Source organism: Kogia breviceps, chromosome 2 (assembly GCF_026419965.1).
Source record: "Kogia breviceps isolate mKogBre1 chromosome 2, mKogBre1 haplotype 1, whole genome shotgun sequence".
In the NCBI taxonomy this organism is placed as follows: Eukaryota; Metazoa; Chordata; class Mammalia; order Artiodactyla; family Physeteridae; genus Kogia; species Kogia breviceps.
The window spans coordinates 36,204,024-36,224,654 of NC_081311.1; the positions used below are offsets into that span (position 1 = coordinate 36,204,024).

Sequence of the window (20,631 nt, forward strand, 5' to 3'; positions counted from 1 at the left end):
GTTTTCCTTTAAGAGTTTTATAGTGTCCAGTCTTACATTTAGGTCTGTAATCCATTTTGAGTTTATTTTTGTGTATTGGTGTTAGGGAGTGTTCTAATTTCATTCTTTTACATGTAGCTGTCCAGTTTTCCCAGCATAACTTATTGAAGAGACTGTCTTTTCTCCATTGTATATCCTTCCCTCCTTTATCAAAGATAAGGTGACCATATGTGTGGGGGTTTATCTCTGGGCTTTCTATCCTGTTCCATTGATCTATATTTCTGTTTTTGTATCAGTACCATATTGTTTTCATGACTGTAGCTTTGTAGTATAGTCTGAAGTCAGGGAGTCTGATTCCTCCAGCTCTGTTTTTTTTCCCTCAAAACTGCTTTGGCTATTCGGGGTCTTTTGTGTCTCCATAAACATTTTAAGATTTTTTTGTTCTAGTTCTGTAAAAAAATGCCATTGGTAATTTGATAGGGATTGCATTGAATTTGTAGATTGCTTTGGGTAGTATAGTCATTTTTACAATATTTATTCTTCCAATCCAAGAACATGGTATATCTCTCCATCTGTTTGTATCATCTTTAATTTCTTTCATCAGTGTCTTATAGTTTTCTGCATACAGGTCTTTTGTCTCTCTAGGTAGGTTTATTCCTAGGTATTTTATTCTTTTTGTTGCAGTGGTAAATGGGAGTGTTTCCTTAATTTCTCTTTCAGATTTTTTTTCGTTAGTGTATAGGAATGCGAAAGTTTTCTGTGCATTAATTTTGTATCCTGCAACTTTACCAAATTCATTGGTTAGCTCTAGTAGTTTTCTGGTGGCATCTTTAGGATTCTCCATGTATAGTAGCATGTCATCTGCAAACAGTGACAGTTTTACTCTTCTTTTCCAATTTGTATTCCTTTAATTTCTTTTTCTACTCTGATTGCCGTGCCTAGGACTTCCAAAACTATGTTGAATAATAGTGGTGAGAGTGGACATCCTTGTCTTGTTCCTGATCTTAGAGGAAATGCTTTCAGTTTTTCTCCATTGAGAATGATGTTTGCTCTGGGTTTGTCATATATGGCCTTTATTATGTTGAGATAGTTTCCCTCTGTGCCCACTTTTTGGAGAGTTTTTATCATAAATGGGTGTTGAATTTTGTCAAAGCTTTTTCTGCATCTACTGAGATGATGATATGGATTTTCTTCTTCAATTTGTTAATATGGTGTTTCACATTGATTGATTTGCATATATTGAAGAATCCTTGCATCCCTGGGATCCTACTTGATCATGGTGTATGATCCTTTTAATGTGTTGTTGGATTCTGTTTGGTAGTATTTTGTTGAGGATTTTTGCATCTATATTCATCAGTGATATTGGTCTGTAATTTTCCTTTTTGTAGTATCTTTGTCTGGTTTTGGTATCAGGGTGATGGTGACCTCATAGAATGAGTTTGGGAGTGTTCCTTCCTCTGCAGTTATTTGAAAGAGTTTGAGAAGGATGAGTGTTCCCTCTTCTCTAAATGTTTGATAGAATTTTCCTGTTAAGCCATCTGGTCCTGGACTTTTGTTTGTTGGAAGATTTTTAATCACAGTTTCAATTTCAGTGCTTGTGATTGGTCTGTTCATATTTTCTATTTCTTCCTGGTTCAGTCTTGGAAGGTTATACCTTTCTAAGAATTTGTCTATTTCTCCCAGGTTCTCCATTTTATTGCCATAGAGTATTGCCATAGAATTACTTCTAGTAGTCTCTTAGGATGCTTTGTATTTCTGTTGTGTCTGTTGTAACTTCTTTTTCATTTCTGATTTTATTGATTTGAGTCTTCTCCCTCTTTTCTTGATGAGTCTGGCTAATGGTTTATCAATTTTGTTTATCTTCTCAAAAAACCAGCTTTTAGTTTTATTCATCTTTGCTATTGTTTTCTTTGTTTCTATTCATTTATTTCTACTCGGATCTTTATGATTTCTTTCCTTCTGCTAACTTTGGGTTTTGTTTGTCTTTTTTCTCTAGTTCCCTTAGGTGTAATGTTAGATTGTTTATTTGAGATTTTTTTTGTTTCCTGAGGTAGGCTTGTATTGCTATAAACTTCCCTCTTAGAACTGCTTTTGCTGCATCCCATATATTTTGGATCATTGTGTTTTCATTGTCATTTGTCTCTAGGTATTTTTTGATTTCCTCTTTGATTTCTTCAGTGATCTCTTGGTTATTTAGTAACATATTGTTTAGCCTCCATGTGTTTGTGTTTTTTCCATTTTTTCCCCTGTAATTGATTTCTAATCTCCTAGTGTTGTGGTCAGAAAAGATGCTTGATATGATTTAAAGTTTCTTAAATTTACCGAGGCTTTATTTGTGACCCAAGATGTCATCTATTCTGGAGAATGTTCTGTGCACACTTGAGAAGAAAGTGTAATCTGCTGTTTTTGGATGGAATGCCCTATAAATATCAATTAAATCTATCTGGTCTGTTGTGTCATTTAAAGCTTGTGTTTCCTCATTAATTTTCTGTTTGGATGATCTGTCCATTGGTGTAAGTGAGGTGTTAAGGTCCCCCACTATTATTGTGTTACTGTAGATTTTCTCTTTCATAGCTGTTAGCAATTGCCTTATGTATTGAGGTACTCATATGTTGGGTACATATGTATTTATAATGGTCACATCTTCTTCTTGGATCGATCCCTTGATCATTATGTAGTGTCCTTCCTTGACTCTTCTAACATTCTTTATTTTAAAGTCTATTTTATCTGATATGACTATTGCTACCCTAGCTTTCTTTTGATTTCCATTTTCATGGAATATCTTTTTCCATCCCCTCACTTTCTGTCTGTATGTGTCCCTAGGTCAGAAGTGGGTCTCTTCTAGACAGCATATATATGGATCTTGTTTTTGTTATCATTTAGCGAGCCTTTGTCTTTTGGTTGGAGCATTTAATCCATTCATGTTTAAGGTAATTATTGATATGTATGCTCCTCTTACCGTTTTCTTAATTGTTTTGTGTTTGTTTTTGTAGATCCTTTTCTTCTCTTGTGTTTCCCACTTAGAGAGTTTCCTTTAGCATTTGCTGTAGAGCTGTTTTGGTGGTCCTAAATTCTCTTAGCTTTTACTTGTCTGTAAAGCTTTTGAGTTCTCCATCGAATCTGAATGAGATCTTTGCCAGGTAGAGTAATCTTCGTTGTAGGTCCTTCCCTTTCATCACTTTAAATATGTCATGCCACTCCCTTCTGGCTTGTAGAATTTCTGCTGAGAAATCAGCTGTTAACCTTATGGGAGTTCCCTTGTATGTTATTTGTCATTTTTCGTTTGCTGCTTTCAATAATTTTTCTTTGTCTTTAATTTTTGCCAATGTGATTACTGTGTTTCTTGGCATGTTTCTCCTTGGTTTATCCTGTATGGGACTCTCTGCACTTGGGTGGCTATTTCCTTTCCCATCTTAGGGAAGTTTTTGACTATAATCTCTTCAAATATTTTCTCGGGTCCTTTCTCTCTCTCTTCTCCTTGTGGGACCCCTATAATGTGAATGTTGGTGCATTTAATGTTGTCTCAGAGGTCTCTTAGGCTGTCTTCATTCTTTTTAATTCTTTTTTCTTTATTCTGTTCTGCAGCAGTGAATTCCACCATTCTGTCTTCCAGGTCACTTATCCGTTATTCTGCCTCAGTTATTCTGCTGTTGTTTCCTTCTAGTGTATTTTTAATTTCAGTTATTGTATTGTTTATCTCTGTTTGTTCTTTAATTTGTCTAGGTCTTTGCTAAACATTTCTTGCATCTTCTCGGTCTTTGACTTCATTCTTTTTGCGAGGTCCTGGATCATCTTTACTATCATTATTCTGAATTCTTTTTCTGGAAGGTTGCCTATCTCCAGTTCATTTAGTTTTTCTGGGGTTTTACCTTGTTCCTTCATCTGGTACATAGCCCTCTTCCTTTTCCTCTTGTCTATCTTCCTGTGAATGTTAGCAGTTTCTTGACATAGAAAAATTGCCTTTTCTTTTTATGGGAGTCCTAGGGGATTCATCTATTCACGTCTTCAGCATTTATTGATCACTTAATCTTCATTGGTTACTCTTGTATATCCTCAACAAAAGCAAATAAGGCCTCTGCTGTCTTGAATCTTACATTCTAGTAAGAATAAATAGGCAAGAAACATATAAACTAAACACACACACACACACACACACACACACAGTGATTCATTAGTAATAAGTGCCACATGGAGAATTAAAACAGAGTGATATGTTAGAGTGGTTGATCATGGAAGGCCTGTATGAGGAGGTGACATATACATCGTGTTATAAATAACATGATGGAGCTGGCTATGTGAAGATCAGGAGGAAAAACATTCTAGGCAAAGGCAGCAGCTGGTGCAAAGGCCCTGGGCCAGTGTGATTGGAGTAGAGAGATCAAAGGAAAGCCTAGAAGGAGATGAGAGTAGAGCAGTGGTCACAACTCATATTGGGATTTGGGACAGGTAAAGAAATTGGATTTTATTCTAAATGCAGTGGAGGCCTTGGAGAGTTTGAAGTCTCGGGTGACATGGTCTGGTTTGTAATCTTAATAGTTCCTTGTGGTTACTTTGTGGAGAATGAAATGGAGAGGAGTGTGAGTGAAAGCTGGGAGACCAATGGGAAGGCTTCTATTGTTGTTAAGATAAAAGGTGATTGAGAGGAGTGAAGATGGAGCAAAGTGGAGGAGTTCGAGATACGTCTGTGAGACACTTTGGCAGGACTAACTGATGGATTAGATCTGGGGGGTGAGGGACAGAGAAGAAAAAAGGATGACTATGTGCCTTGGGCCCAAGAAACTCAGTCAGTGGTTATGCTGTTGATCAAATAAGAGAGTAGCAGAACTGGTGGTGAAAATCAAGAGTTCTATCTTGGTTTTTAAAAAAATTTATTTTATTGATATATAGTTGATTTACAATGTCGTATTAATTTTTGCTGTACAGAAAAATAATTCACACACACACACACACATATATATATATATATATATATATATATATATATATATATATATATAATACATACACACACATTCTTTTCCATATTCTTTTCCATTATGGTTTATCACAGGATATTGAATATTGTTCCCTGTGCTATGCAGTGGAACTTTGTTGCTTATCCATTCTATATATAATAGTTTGTATCTGCTAACCCCAAACCCTCAATCCTTCCCTCCCCCCACCCTTGGCAACCACAAGTCTGTTCTCTATGTCTGTTTTGTAGATAAGTTCATTTGTGCCATATGTTAGATTCCACCTATAAGTGATATCATTTGGTATTTGTCTTTCTCTTTCTGACTTCGCTTAGTATGCTAATCTCTAGGTCCATCCATGTTGCTGCATATAGCATTATTTCATTCTTTTTTATGGCTGAGCACTACATTCCATTGTATATATGCACCACATCTTCTTTATCCATTCATCTGTTGATAGACATTTAGGTTGCTTCCATGTCTTTGCTATTGTGAATAGTGTCACTGTGAATATAGGAGTGCACATATCTTTTTGAATTATAATTTTGTCTGGATATATGCCCAGGAGTGGGATTGCTGGATCATGTGGCAACTCTATTTTTAGTTTTTTTTTTTTGAGGAACCTCCATACTGTTCTCCATAATGGCTGCACCAATTTACATTCCTACCAACAGTGTAAAAGGGTTCCCTTTTCTCCACACCCTCTCCAGTATTTGTCACTTGTAGACTTTTTAATCATGGCCATTCTGCTTTTTGCCTGTGGATGCCGCCAAGTAAGCATCGTTGACGTCTCCCCCCACTCCACTGCCGTCATGTCTAAGTCAGAGTCTCCCAAAGAGCCCGAACAGCTGCAGAAGCTCTTCATCGGAGGTTTGAGCTTTGAAGCAACCAATGAGAGCCTGAGGAGCCATTGTGAGCAGTGGGGATGCTCACAGACTGTGTGGTAATGAGGGATCCAAGCACCAGGCACTTCAGAGGCTTCGGGGGTTGTTGCATATGCCACTGTGGAGGTGGTGGATGCGGCCTTGAAGGCAAGGCCACCCGAGGTGGGTGGAAGAGTTGGGGAACCAAAGAGGGCCGTCTCAAGAGAAGATTCTCAAAGACCTGGTGCCCACTTAACTGTGAAAAAGATTTTTGTTGGTGGCATTAAAGAAGACACTGAAGAACATCACCTAAGAGATTATTTTGAACAGTATGGGAAAATTGAAGTGATTAAAATCATGACTGATCGAGGCAGTGGCAAAAAGAGAGGCTTTGCTTTCGTAACCTTTGATGACCATGACTCCATAGACAAGATTGTCATTCAGAAATACCATACTGTGAATGGCCACAACTGTGAAGTAAGGAAAGCCCTATCTCAGCAAGAGATGGCTAGTGCCTCATCCAGCCAAAGAGGTCGAAGTGGTTCTGGAAGCTTTGGTGGTGGTCGTGGAGGGGGTTTTGGTGGGAATGACAACTTTGGTCGTGGAGGAAACTTCAGTGGTCGAGCTGGCTTTGGTGGTAGCCGTGGTGGTGGTGGCTATGGTGGCAGTGGGGATGGCTTTAATGCTTTAATGGATTTGGTAATGATGGGAGCAATTTTGGAGGTGGCGGAGGCTACAATGATTTTAGCAGTTACAACAATCAATCTTCAGATTTTGGACCCATGAAAGGAGGAAACTTTGGAGGCAGAAGTGCTGGCCCCTATGGTGGTGGAGGTCAGTACTTTGCCAAACCACGAAACCAAGGTGGCTATGGCTGTTCCAGCAGCAGCAAGAGCTCTGGCAGTGGCAGGAGGTTGTAATTACTGCCAGGAAACAAAGCTTAGCAGGAGAGCAGAGCCAGGGAAGTGACAGGGAAGCTACAGGGTCAACAGATTTGTGAACTCAGCCAAGCACAGTGGTGGCAGGGCCTAGCTGCTACAAAGAAAACATGTTTTAGACAATACTCATGTGTATTGGCCAAAAAACTCGAGGACTGTATTTGTGACCAATTGTATAACCGGTTATTTTAGTTTCTGTTCTGTGGAAAGTGTAAAGCATTCCAACAGAGGGTCTTAATGTAGATTTTTGTTTTTTGCACCCATGCTGTTGATTGTTAAATGTAATAGTCTGATCATGACGCTGAATAAATGTGTCTTTAAAAAAAATGATGGCCATTCTGACTGGTGTGAGATGACACCTCATTGTTGTTTTGATTTGCATTTCCAAGAGTTCTATTTTGAATGCTAAGTTTGATATCATTAGACATTTGAATATAAGAGTCTCAGATTCCAGAGAGAAGTCAGGACTGGAGATTCAAATTTGGGCATCATTGGAAATGATATTTAAAGCCATAGGGTGGGGTCCAGCTACCCGTCCTTAGCAAGATAAAATGTTTAGAGGTCAAGAGAAGAGGAAGAGCCAAGCAAAGTTTAAAAAGGGATGGGCAGTGAAATAGGAACACCTTCAGAGTGCTATCACGGAAATTAAAGGAAATGTTTTGACAAGGATAGAGTATCAACTGTGTCAAACGCTGATGTAAGATAAAGCTAGAAAAATGGCCAGTCAATTGGGTGACCTTGAAGTCACTGGTGGTCTTGAGAAGAGAGGTTTCAGTGAAACAGTGGACTGGAAGCCCCGGTAGGGAGAGGTGAGGAGAGATTGGGAGGAAGGAAGGAGAGGCATTGACTAGAAACAGCTCTTTCAAGAAGTTTAGCTACTCACCTGGGAGTCGGGAAACCTGCATTCCAACCCTGTATCTGCTGCATTGTACCTTCGTGATAATTATTTATGTGCCTGTCTTAAATTCCATTAGAATGGGTAAGACCTCCCCCCCCCCCCCCCGCTGCCGCCCCGGTACGCGGGCCTCTCACTGTTGTGGCCTTTCCTGTCAGCGGCCATGGCTCATGGGCCCAGCTGCTCAGCGGCATGTGGGATCTTCCTGGATTGGGGCACGAACCCATGTTCCCTGCATCGGCAGGCGGACTCTCAACCACTGCTCCACCAGGGAAGCACCGGGCAAGAACTTTGACTTCGATTTTCCTAGCATTTGCAGAGTTCCTGGCACACAGTAGGTGCTGAATCATATTTGTTGAATGAATGGATCAATGGATTAAGAAATATCCTACTAGGGTAGAAACACTTTAGGCTCAAGACTGTGTCTGATTCATCTTCTTCAGGCTCATGTACACTAGTGGGGATGCAAAAATATCCCTGAATGAATAAATGAGTCTGGTAAAAGTAGAGTAGGGGAGCTTGGTGTGGAAAGGTCAGGGATCAGGGCTGTTTAGACCAGGATTCCCATCGGATTGGGGAAGAGCACAGAAAGCTCTGTTAAGACAGAAGCTAGGGCACAGGATACAGATTCTGTTTCTGTGACTCCTAACTGTGACCTTGCATAAGTCACTGTACCTTATTTCTAAACCTCGTTCCTCATGCATGGTAGAAATATCTCCATGAAGTTAATATGAGGAATAAATGAGATTATATACATGAGGAGTTTAGCCAAGGGCCTGACTCATATAAAACAACCACTGATTGAGAGCATCGTTATTATTACTAATATTAATATTAATAATAGCTGTGCCAGGGAATTGAGTTCTACCAGCTAGTCAGGGCAGCTCTCTGGGACTGGAGAGTTGTTTGAATGGGAAGGTTCACTGATGCCCTTTCTGAGTCTTTTCTTCGTTTTTTCTTCTTTCATCCTAAAAGGAAAAAGTATCAATAAATCAAGTTTGTCTTTAGGAAAAGTCTATATGGGGTCTTGATGAGGCTTCAGGGAGTGCCAGCCTGCCTGAAAACCACCCTACCTGTCCAATGATGCCAGAAATAGGGGCCAGGGTTAGTTCCATGATTTGCTTCAGATGCTGCTTGAGGCACGTCAGGGACTTGAGTTCATTCATGCTGAGATGTGCTCCGTGGGTCAGTCGGGAAGGACAAATGATTGGTACCTTGTATAATGTTGTAGAGAATGGGGAGGGGAGGATTTGTGGTATGCCATCATCCCTCAGATAACATCCTAGCTGTCTCCTGCGCTTGCCCTTTCCTCTGTGTACTTCCTATGTGTCACAGGAAGTATAGGGGCTGCTTCTGTTTTCCTTCATATACCATGTCCTCCTTTGCTTCTGTGTCCCAGTACATTCTGTTTCCTCTGCCTAGAATGCCCTCCTCTTTTCTGCCTATTCCCCAAGCATTCTTCGTGACGCAGTGAAAGTGCCATGGTCTCCAGGAGGCCGTCCCTGACACCTTGGTCTGACTTAGGTGCTCCTCCCAGGCTTTTCCTGAACACTCTGAGCTTCCTTCTTTATTACCGTCAGGCTGAAATGTAGTTGATTATATTTCTCTGTCCCCCACACATCAAGTGCTGAGGTTCGTGGGGACAGAGACATCTTATTCATCTCTGTTTGCTTCCAGCTTCTGTTGGAATGTGGAAAGTCTCAATAATATTGGTTGGAGAAGTGAACGAACGAATGAATGAATGAATGAAACTGGCAACAATTGACTATTTAATTGTGTCTTGAGTATGAAACAGGAAGGGAAAATGAAAGAGGGACATAGAAGCCACACCATTTATGACACAGTTCTGCTTTGGTGGGTCTTGTTTCCTTACTCCCTTGAGTGGGTACCTCATCATAGCTGCCAGAGCCTTTCTTCTATATCTTTGAAGGCACAGTTCTGCTTCTCATGGCTTATGAAGCTGCTGTGGATTTCATTTCCAGGATGTCCTGTCATCAAGGTCTCCCTGTAAGGATGGTCAGTATAATAGGGTTTTTACCTGCAGAGCATATTACATGAGCGTCCCCAGCAGCCTTATTGGGTTAGCTTCCAAGCCCCAGGGGCAAGGCTAGACACTGGAGACAGTATGATGGGATGCATGACAGCCACGGATATTTCAAATATACTTGTACACAAAGAAATCATGTGATGAAATCTAACCCTGCCTCCAGAACCTCTCATCGCTCCATCTTTGGTGAGTCCGAGGCATTTTTCCATTTATATGCTGGTTCCTGTCTTGATTCTTCTTCCAGGGATTAGCTCCTACCCTGGTAAATTCCTAGGAGACTGTTACATTCCCCTGAGATATCATTTGTGTGTAGCCTTGTGATAGATTAAAGAAATGGCTCCCAATTCTTCCCATGTCTGTTATGCCTTTCAAGTGTGACTTTACAGCCCTTCCCATATTGACTCTTGGCGTGGCCGTCTAACTTGCTTTGGCTGATGGGACTTTAGCAAACATGATGTAGGCAGAGACTTGGAATTTGCCTTCTTTTGCTGCTTTTGGGAACCCTGTGACTGCTATCATGTGAGGAAGCCCAGGCTGGACAATGAGAGACCCAGGGCTTAGTCCTCTGGTTTCCCTGGCTGCCAGTTACCAGTCAGGTGAATGAAGCCATCCTAAACTGCTCAGGCACCAGCAGATCTACCACCTGACCACAGACATAAGAAAACCCACTCGAGATGGACTGAAGTTGCCTGGCCCAGAACGCCCCCCCCCACCTGCCAAATAGGGAGCTGAATAAATGGCTGGTGTTTAAACCACACGGTTTTAGATTAGTTTTTACACAGCAAAGGCTAACTGACAGCAAGCCTTTAGTGTTGTTGTTGTTTTTTTTTTTTTTTTTTTTTTTTTGCGGTATGCGGGCCTCTCACTGTTGTGGCCTCTCCCGTTGCGGAGCACAGGCTCCGGACGCGCAGGCCTAGCGGCCACGGCTCACGGGCTTGGTTGCTCCGCGGCATGTGGGATCTTCCCGGACCAGGGCACGAACCCGTGTCTCCTGCATCGGCAGGCGGATTCTCAACCACTGCGCCACCAGGGAAGCCCGCCTTTAGTATTTTGACCCTCCTTTCCCCTGAATTTATGTTCCCATGTTGATTTGTTTGTGTTATAACACAATGTCCATAATGTTCCCTGGATGGCTGTTTGTAAGTCTACCTTCCCAGTAGACCTTGGATACTCCAAAAGCAGCAGTGGTGTCTGGAGGACTAATAGAATTTGCTCACTTAAGGCCTATCCCAGTGCCTGGACCGAGAACGCACTCTGGAAATGTGGACGGGCCAGATGAGAATGTGCAGCTCAGTTGTGATGTCTTTGGATCTTGGCTTCTGTGTCACCAACAGTCTCTTCACTTATTTCTTCCCCACTCCCCAGCTAGGTATCCAAAACCTGATGTTTGCTATACTCGTGACGTTTTGTATTTTCACATTCTCTTTTATAGTTATGGTGGTCTTTTACCCATCCTTATCCTATCTGTGTGTATCTATAGATAGTAAAGTTCCCCAAGTTTTTTAAAAATAGGATTATATAGTCATAAAAGATACTGCTGGAATAAATCCTTTTGATGGAATCCAAGTTTCCTTTTTCTAAATTATAGTTTTCAAATAGCATTACGTGATGATTGATTTATATTTTCTTTGGATTTGATTTTATTTTCAATGTGGAAGATTTATATTTTCAAAATGAACAATTTTTCCACTGAAAGCTATTAATTTCATCTTGTCTAAGGTGATAACTCTTCAAACAAATTCATTTAATGTGTAGCTTTGGTAAAAATCTATGATTGATTGTTGGCATTTTGGAAACCCTAGAAAGTCAGTCATATGAAGGAGTCCTTCTGAGTCAGAATGAAGGAAGAGGAAGGTAACTCAGATAATAGTCATTAACAACTCCCCAAGAAATTTTTGTTGGATAAATGCCCAGTGAAGGATTAAATGTTGCCTTGTATCAGTCAGACTCTGGGCTACATGCTGACCATCTCTTTGAATTTTCCCAACAGCCCCACGCAGTAGGTTCTATTATCTCCATTTTACAAAAGAGGAGAGGCTTAGACAGTTTAATCAGGTTACCCAGAGTCAGAACCTGAAATCAAACTTGGGTGTATCTGATTTCAGCGCTGGCATCTTAACTCTTATGCTTAACAGAGAAATGGATAGAAAATATGGTCTATTCCTTTTAGGTCATGTATCCTCTTTTAAAGATAAAAATCAGATAACATATCTAGACCTTGGAGGTTCACCCAGGAGCATGATATCAACTCCTTGAAATATTCTGTACAGTGATAGCATAGGGGCTGACCTTGGTGTGTATGTTGCTCTATACCCATTCCTAACTGCCCAGAAGTTCCAGGTTTGGCATGTCAGTGGTCAAATTAACAGACAAACAGAATCAGTGAGTGTTAAAACTGGAAGGGACCTGTGCTAGTTCACATCTCCAGGTCTTACCCTCTACCCTTCTCCACTCTGTTCTCTTCCCTGGGAAACTGATATGTTCTTTGGCTTCTGGTTGAGTTCAGCCAACGGCAAGTCCAGGGAAGGATATCAAAGGGAGATCCAGCCCTTCCTGCAAGGTGATCACCTTGCACTGACTGTGCCCCTTGATGGGAAGTCACTGCTCCTCTCAAGGTGGCCCTTGCTACATGACTCCTTCCTTTTGGGTCCTGTAACTGCCTCCTTCCCTCCTGCCTTTGGACCTGGGATGGTGATTATTCTTCTGTGGCTGTCCTGTCCTTTGTAGTTTCCCTACCTCCTGCCCATACCTCCGTAAATAGTCACCTTGAATTATCCTAATTTGAGTCTATTTCTTGCTGAGACCCTGATTGATAGAGAATTCTAGAGATTAGGTAGTCCAACCTTTACATTCTATAAAGAGAAAACTGAAGCATAGAGAAAGTAAGTACCTGTTGAAACAACTGACTAAGTGGCAGAACCAGAACTTGGAAGGCACACTGGACTGACTTGTCCAGTGATTCCAGTGACAAAAGACAGTGACTGGCACAACATAAGTTGAGGAAGTTGTTCATTTATTTCCCTTTTTTGTAGAGCAACTTTTCTGGGTCACATCTTCCTGTGATGACTTTGGGCCATGTCATTGCTCAACTGTACTTGGGCAACTTCTCAGCTATGACTTTTGCCTTACCTTGGGCGCTCTAGAATAAAAAACATCATGAATAGTCTTCTGTGTTTATCTGGTCACAAATTTAAAAGCAATGTAGGCAGATGGTTTGTGTGCGAGTGTAATTAATGTCTTTCAGGGTAAATGCTTTTTTGTTCTTTAGGAAAGGCAGGATTTATCATCAGCTTAATAACATTCACAAACCAATATGGCAGTGAATCAGGTTCTTACCATCAAAGGAAGAATATCATTACACTGTTTATTGATAACAATTATTGAACTGTATTCAAGTTGTAATTACTGAAACTTGGCTTTTGTCAATGCACTAGCACAAGATAAATAGTCAATAAGTAAAAGTCTGTTGAATTATTGAATGAATGAATATTCATATTGTTGAGTGGGAAATGGTTTAAAGGTAGCAGTAGCACCTAATCTGTCTAGAAAAGTGCTTCATTCTTTGACCTCTCAGGTGTTCTCTGTTGGCTATTGAAATCTGATAAAATTAATTAAAATTTTATTGATGCCCTTTTTTTTTCTTGTTCCTTTTCCATACCTGTGTTGATGTAGAAAGAGCACTGCTTTCAGAATGGAAAGGCCCTGCCTTTAGTTCTCATTCTGTGACTTCCTTATTAACTGTAAGGTATCATTTCACTCTCCCCATTGTGAAGTTGGGTTGGTAATACCTTTCTCCCTAGGGTATTTTGGTGGTCAAAAAAAGAGTGCTTTTTTTGTAAGTTGTGGAGATTGTTGCTTTTACTGTAGTATTAGGGTGTTACAGCTGTCCTTTGAAACAACAGACTTGGCAGGACTGTGGGGTCTGTGTTGATGTTTTAATCCTTGTGTGTACTAGTTCAGATGCTTGGGATCTTCTCCCGGTATCTGTAAAATTCACTCGTAGTTCTTATGATTCTAAAGAAATAACTCAAGAAAATGATCAGAAACCACATTCCCTATAGTGGATATCCCCCTTTTGTGGGTTGGGTCGTTCTAAGAGCCTCCAGGTCCTTGCTCCAAATAATAATGGTCTGAATTCATGTTCAGTTCCTCTTCTCATCAACTCTTTTCCCCCCAACATCTCTTTAAATGTGTTGAGGTCCTTCCTTCCCTCTTTGCCCACACCCTCCAACAACAGAAACAAAACCTAAAAGCCGTTACTCTCTTAAGCTGCCTGGGAACAACTTAAAAGATCTGTATTATTTTATTATATAGATCAATTTGTTTCCCTTCAGCCCCTTTTTCTCTCATCAGATTAGCCTAGAACCTTCCCTTTCACGACCTAGGGGCCATGTCATCCTAAGCAACAGAATGACTTTTTCCCCCAGAGGTGAATTCTTCACCTTCTCAGAACACAGAAGCAGCTGGAGTAAGTGTTTCCCCTTTCTCAAAATAGGAGATTTTCCTTCCTGATAAATATAGATGTAGTTATGATTAATAAAATGCAAATTTACTTAAGAGCATTTAAGCTATCATAGCTTTTCATCATTCTGTATTTTTTCAGACAACCGATACTAAAAGTACAATTACTACTAAGTGTGGGCTTGAAAAATGTTTTGACATTTAAAAGGGGTCCTCATTTTTGAAGGAGGATAGGAATCCCTGGGATATACCTTTTAGATTGTGAGATACTGCCTGAACTCTATTCCTCCCCAGAACTAGTGGGAAGCTAGCTGGTGCCAGTCTAGATGAGGTTCTTTGCGGAGAATCTAGGATGGAATTGAAGGTTTTTGTTTCAGATTTATACACTGAAGAATAAGGCTGAACCAAAGCTATTGTCCAGGACAAAAGTGAGCTTGGGAACCAAAAGGACAGTTTGAAGCAGGTAGGCCACAGAAGTAGAAACCATATATCAGGTTAAGCCTTTATGAGGAAATTTGGGGTTGTGACTCCAAATTATCCACAAATCATTGGCTGTTTGGGAGAAGTTATGGGGGAATGGAGTATGCTGTTCAAAGACAGTGTCCCAAACCCAGCAGATCCCTCTTGACTTGGTTCCCAGCCCTAGACATGTCTGCTTGACATAGTGGATAAAGAAGCAGTATTAGTGAAAAGGGAGTAGGAGAGATTTTCTGGGAGGGAGTGCAATGAACATGTATTTCCATAGTGGTTTTTATTTCATCTTTTCATTGTTGTTTAACAGCTTTAGTGAGGATAATTTACATACCATAAAATTTGCGTGTAAAGTACACAGATCAGTGATTTTGAGTGAATTTATGGAGTTGTGTATATATCACCTCGATCCAGTTCTGGAAAATTTTCAGTACATCCCCAAATACCCTGTGCCCTTATTTCCCATTTCCCATTCCTAGGCAACCAGTCTTCTGCTTTCAGTATCCATAGATTTGCCTCTTTTTTTTTTGAAATTTCGTGTAAATAGAATCATACAATATGTGGTCTTTTGTGTCTTGCTTCTTTCAGTTGGCATCATATTTTTGAGGTTCATCCATACTGTAGTATGTATCAGTAGATCATTCCTTTTATACAAACACACACACACATACATACATATATTTGCAGAATAGTATCCTATTGTATGGATATACCATGTTTTGTTTATCCACTCAACAACTGAAGGACATCTGGAATGTTTCTACTTTTTTGGCTATTATGAATAGTTCTAAGTCCTCGTGTAGACATTGTTTTTATTTTTCTTGGGCAGATAACTATGAGTGGAATTACTAGTAAGAATATGTTTAACTTTCTAAGAAACTATCGAACTATTTTCCAAATTGGTTGTACATTCCCAAAAGCGATGTATGGGAGTCCAGTTTCTTTATGTTCACACGTCTTTTTTGCTCATAGCCATTTTAGTGGGTGTATAGTGGAATTTCATTGTCATTAAATTTGCATTTTCCTATCCATTCCTGATTTTGAGCAATTTATTAGCCAATCGTATATTTTCTTTGGTGAGAAGTCTATTCAAAACTCCACCCCCCCCCCTTTTTAGTTGAATTGTTTGTGGTTTTATTATTGAATTGTAGGAGTTCTTTATATATTCTCGACACGAGTCCTTTATCAGATATATGATTTGCAGATTTTTTATCCATATATTTTCTTGGTAGTATGTGAATTATTTTATTCATTTATTGCTGGCAAATATTGATTAGCACTTACTATGGAATGGATTCTGTTCAACACATTGGGGATAGAGAGCAAACAAACCAGACCAAATCCTTGTTCTCACAGAACCTTGGATCTAGTGGAGGGACTCAAATAACACATAAACTAAAAGGTGTAATAGTAAGTAATTTGTGCTTTGCAGCAAATTAAAACATGGTGAGGTGAGTAGAGAAGTGCCTTTTTAGAGTGAGTGGTCTGGGACACGTTTTCTCCAGTATTTGGACATTTGAACAAAGACCTGAATAAAATTAGGCTGTAAGCTGCATGGCTGTCTATGCAAAGGGTCCCACTCATAATCTTTACAAATCATGACTCTAAATTTCATTGCTCTGGGGCAAAGTCCTAGGTCATGAACACCAGGGATGATATTCAAGATATTTAACTATGACCACTGACCAGTCACAATGGATGTGGGTCTTAGGGCTGGATGATGGAGATAGTGGGGGCCACTCAGAGAGCATGGGGCAATAGCTGTTTGCCAACTAGAATGGAAGTATTATGTTAACAAGTGGTACAGTCATACCAGTGTATATACCTGGTATGAGATCAGACTTACACCAGACATTGTCATGCAATTTGAGGGAAAGAGGAGTTGAGTCAGGGGAGGGTCTCAAACTATCAGTGTGGAAGCACCAAGAAGAAACCAACCCAGAGTCTGGCCGGTGGACAGGGGACTTTTAGGAGTCCTGATCCGCCGCAGACAGGCATAGAGGCTCAGCACGGCTCGAGGTCTTTCTCTGGAGTATTAACTCACAACCTGGGCTCCTATGAGAATCATCTGGAGACCTTTTAAAAAGTGTCTGCACCTGGGTCCCAATCCAGGCCAGTCAAATCAGAATATCTGCAAGCGGGGCTTAGGCAGCAAGCATTTTAAAAGCGCCCAGATGATTCTAATGGTGTCTACATTGAGAAACCCTAGGGAGAACCCATTTTGCTTTGAGCAGGATTGCATCCAGTCCTGAAGGAGATAAGTAAAATGAAGGTACTATGGAGCATCTGCAGACATGCCTTCTTGTGCTTCTTGAGGAAAAGCAGAGAGAAGCAGCAGCAGCAATTCCATATTTTGAGCACTCATTAAAGCACATGACTTCATGTAATCCATTAATTATTATCCCGGTAGACTTTGTTCCCTTTATACACTCAGAATCACATGATTACATGTGTGATTACTCAAGATCACATAGTTCATAAGGGGAAGAAGTCCTCCTTCTCAGAGGATGAGCGTTCTTCATGTGACAGTCCTGGAAACCTTCAGTTTCTTATTGCAAACTGATTTGCAAAACCTGAAGTTTGGAAAAGAGGCTTCCATGTTCCCACAACGTTTGGCCCAAGAGAACGTTAAAAGTCATACTTTGTATTCTTAGAATATTTTTTTCCATTTCGATTATTGTTATTTTTGGTGTAGTTCTAACAAGATTGCTTATCTGGTTTCCCAGTTGTCAGATTAGAGGGAGAAAAGCAGAAAATGGAGAGGAGTTCATCATGGCAGGAGCATTAAAATGGCACTAAGTTAGAGGCAGAACTTCAGAGTGAAGGAGGAAACAGCTTCCTCCTCTGAGATGAGTGTGTTGAACTGGTTAATCTCTGAGTTCCCTTCCAGCTCTAAAATTCAATGTATTTAAGGTAAAATTTATAAAAAGCTGCCAAAAACACAGACAAGAACGAGAAAAACCTAGAAATCTGGACCCAGTCTGGAGGAAATAATCCTAGAGAAACCAATAGCTCTTGAGAGCATGTGAGAGCTGTGTCACAGGCAGCATAATACTTGATTCTTTGGATGATGGCACCGAGTCATAAGGAAAGCATTAGATTTTGTTCTGCAGATGCTATTTCAGGATGCAAAGAAAGCACATTACTTTGAAAGATTTCATTCAAAAATGCTTATCAAAATGTTTGCTGCCCAAACGTGCACTGTTTGAACAATTTGCTCAGTGGAACATCTTCCTTGATATATTTTCCATGGTTTTATGGGGGTTTTGTTCCTCAGTGGAATAATTCAGATAGTTACGATAATATCTTGCCATCTACTGGTTTATACTAATTCAAAGTATTTTTCCATCCTAGATTCTAGTTGGTACTTTGACAAGATTTTAGTTCTTCTTATAGCATATGTTTGGTACAAAGCATTCTTGCAGTGCTTCTCACATGGCTTTATGGTGAGCTGACTATAAGTCTGTTAGACTCATGGCTACTTGAGGGCAAGGACTGGGTCTTCTTCATTTTAGTTTCCTTTGAATATCGATAAATATGTATTAGATCAGCGAATCAGCAAATGAATGAACTTCAAAAGGATAAAGTTCCTCAGAGGCCCTGCCCCTAAATCCTGTAGATTAGTCTTTCACAAGGCAGTGTCTCTTGTTTAGCTTTCTTTCATGCCCATCACCCCTCCCCTGTTTTTTTTTTTAATGCACTCCAAAACAACCACTGAAAAATAAATCCCCACATGCTGGTTGTAGAAAGTTTAGAAAATACATAAATGAATACACATGAAAAGGAAAAAAAAAAATCACCAGTCCTGTTATCCAGAAATAACCATCACTGACCATTAGGGGGTATCCTTCCAGTCTTTTTTCCTAGACATTTCTTATATAACCCAGGTGTCAGCTGCCACTCAGTCTCGTCTCTGAGCTTCCCCAGAAGAATCCACTTGCACAGAAGTATTTATAAGCCATTTCTAATGTACTGTAAATTTTCTTTGGCAATGGAGTTTTTGTTTTCCTTTTAATCCTCCTCTCCCTTTTGTGGGCTCCCATCTTACTAGATCCTGCCTTCTTCCACCTACCTCTTTCCTAAACTTCTACTATCTTATGGAAGATACTATTTTATTATTTATTATTCAGAGAACTTTTAAGCTTTTGCACTTATACTGTCAGTCTCCTTAGAAAATTGTGGTAGTGGAGGTGGTTGAGGGAGGTGATAATTTTTTTCACTTACATATCAATGTCTTTCAAAAGTGGGTTCATGCTTAGTTTTCTCCCCCCATTTAAAAAAGTGTAGTAGGATACACATAAAATTTACGATCTTGACCATTATTAACTGTACACTTCTCTTCATCTTGCAAAACTGAAATTCTGTACCCATTAAATAACCCTCCATTCTTCTCTCTCCTCAGCCCCTGGCAACCACCATTCTATTTTCTATCTATGAATTTGATAACTGCAGGTACCACATCTGTGTGGAAATCAGACAGCATTTGTCTTTTGGGGAATGTTTTATCTCTCTCAGCATTATGTCCTCAAGGTACATCCATGTTGTAACTTGTGTCGGAATAACCTTCCCCTTTAAGGCTGAATAATATTTCATTGTATGGATATATCACATCTTGATGAGGCATTCATCTGTTGATGGTCACTTGGGTTGCTTCCACCTTCTGGCTATTGTGAATAATACTGCTTTGAACATGGGTGTACACATGTCTCTTCAAGACCCCGCTTTCTGTTCTTTTGGGTGTATATCCAGAAGTGAAATTGCTGGGTTATATGCTAATTCTATTTTAAAATTTTTGAGGAACCACCATACTGTTTTCCACAGCAGCTGCACCATTTTAAATTCTCACTGTAGATAGAATTTTATGTCTTGCTGTTTTCATTGTAAATTATTTTGGGTGCAATTACCCCACAATTAAGTCATTTTTCAAAAGTATGTCTTTTGGAGACTGCATAATTGTGTACCACAATTTATGTAGTTATTTCCCTGTTTATTGATATATTCAGGTTATTTCTGGGTTTTGACTGTTATTAAAGAGTATGATGAAAATACTTGTTGGTGTCTGCCCACCACCACTGCCGCCACTGTCACTGCCACTGCTACCGCTGCTGCTGCTGAGGCTGAGGAGTTTGCCCTGGCCTCAGAATCGGCCCAGTCTTACCGCCCGCACTACAGGCACCAGTGCCGGGAGCACTGACCGCTCTGACCGGTGCAGAAGCAGGAGCTGCCTCAGCCTGTGGAGTAGCGGGGATGGCGCCGGCTCCCCTTCCCCTCCTTAACCCCTTCCTTTCATCGTCTCAGTTATGGGGAATGTGGCGACCGCCAAGAAAGGCAGCGAGGTGGAGAGTGTTTGTTTAGACAAGTGTTTTAATACCTCCAAGCTGTACTATAAAACTGAGAAGGATGAATTTGATAAAGAGGCTGTGGTCTTTTCCAGCTTTATAATTCAATGATTCTCATACACTTATTAAAAGAAAGAAGGTATATTTAAAAAGTAGTGACACTTGGGAATAAATTATAGAAGGCTCTCACAAAATTATGTGGGTAGAGAAGTGGCAAATGAGCCTCAGTGTGAGCAAATACAAGATAATGTATTTAGGGGAAATTATTGATCTTTACTTAAAGAATGATAGCCTCTGATCCACCAAAGGGCAGGCAGCAGAAGCAAGAAGAACTACACTCCTGCAGCCTGTGGAACAAAAACCACATTCACAGAAAGACAGAGAAAATGAAAAGGCAGAGGACCACGTACCAGATGAAGGAACATGATAAAACCCTAGAAAAGCAACTAAATGAAGTGGAGATAGGCAAGCTTCCAGAAGAAGAATTCAGAATAATGATAGTAAAGGTGATCCAGGACATTGCAAAAAGAATGGAGGCAAAGATTGAGAAGACGCAAGAAATGTTTAACAAAGACCTAGAAGAACTAAAGAACATACAAACAGAGGTGAACAATACAGTAACTGAAATGAAAAATACACTAGAAGGAATCAATAGCAGAATAACTGAGGCAGAAGAACTGATAAAT

At 40.2% G+C, this 20,631-nt stretch overlaps 1 protein-coding gene and 1 pseudogene across 5 annotated transcripts in view; both read left to right on the top strand.

Annotated features, from left to right (window-relative positions):
• HTR7 (5-hydroxytryptamine receptor 7) overlaps nucleotides 1-20,631 on the top strand; it is a 94,686-nt gene that overhangs the window by 15,023 nt on the left and 59,032 nt on the right. The window lies entirely within an intron of this gene.
• Nucleotides 5,744-6,714, top strand: LOC131751486 (heterogeneous nuclear ribonucleoprotein A1-like; annotated as a pseudogene).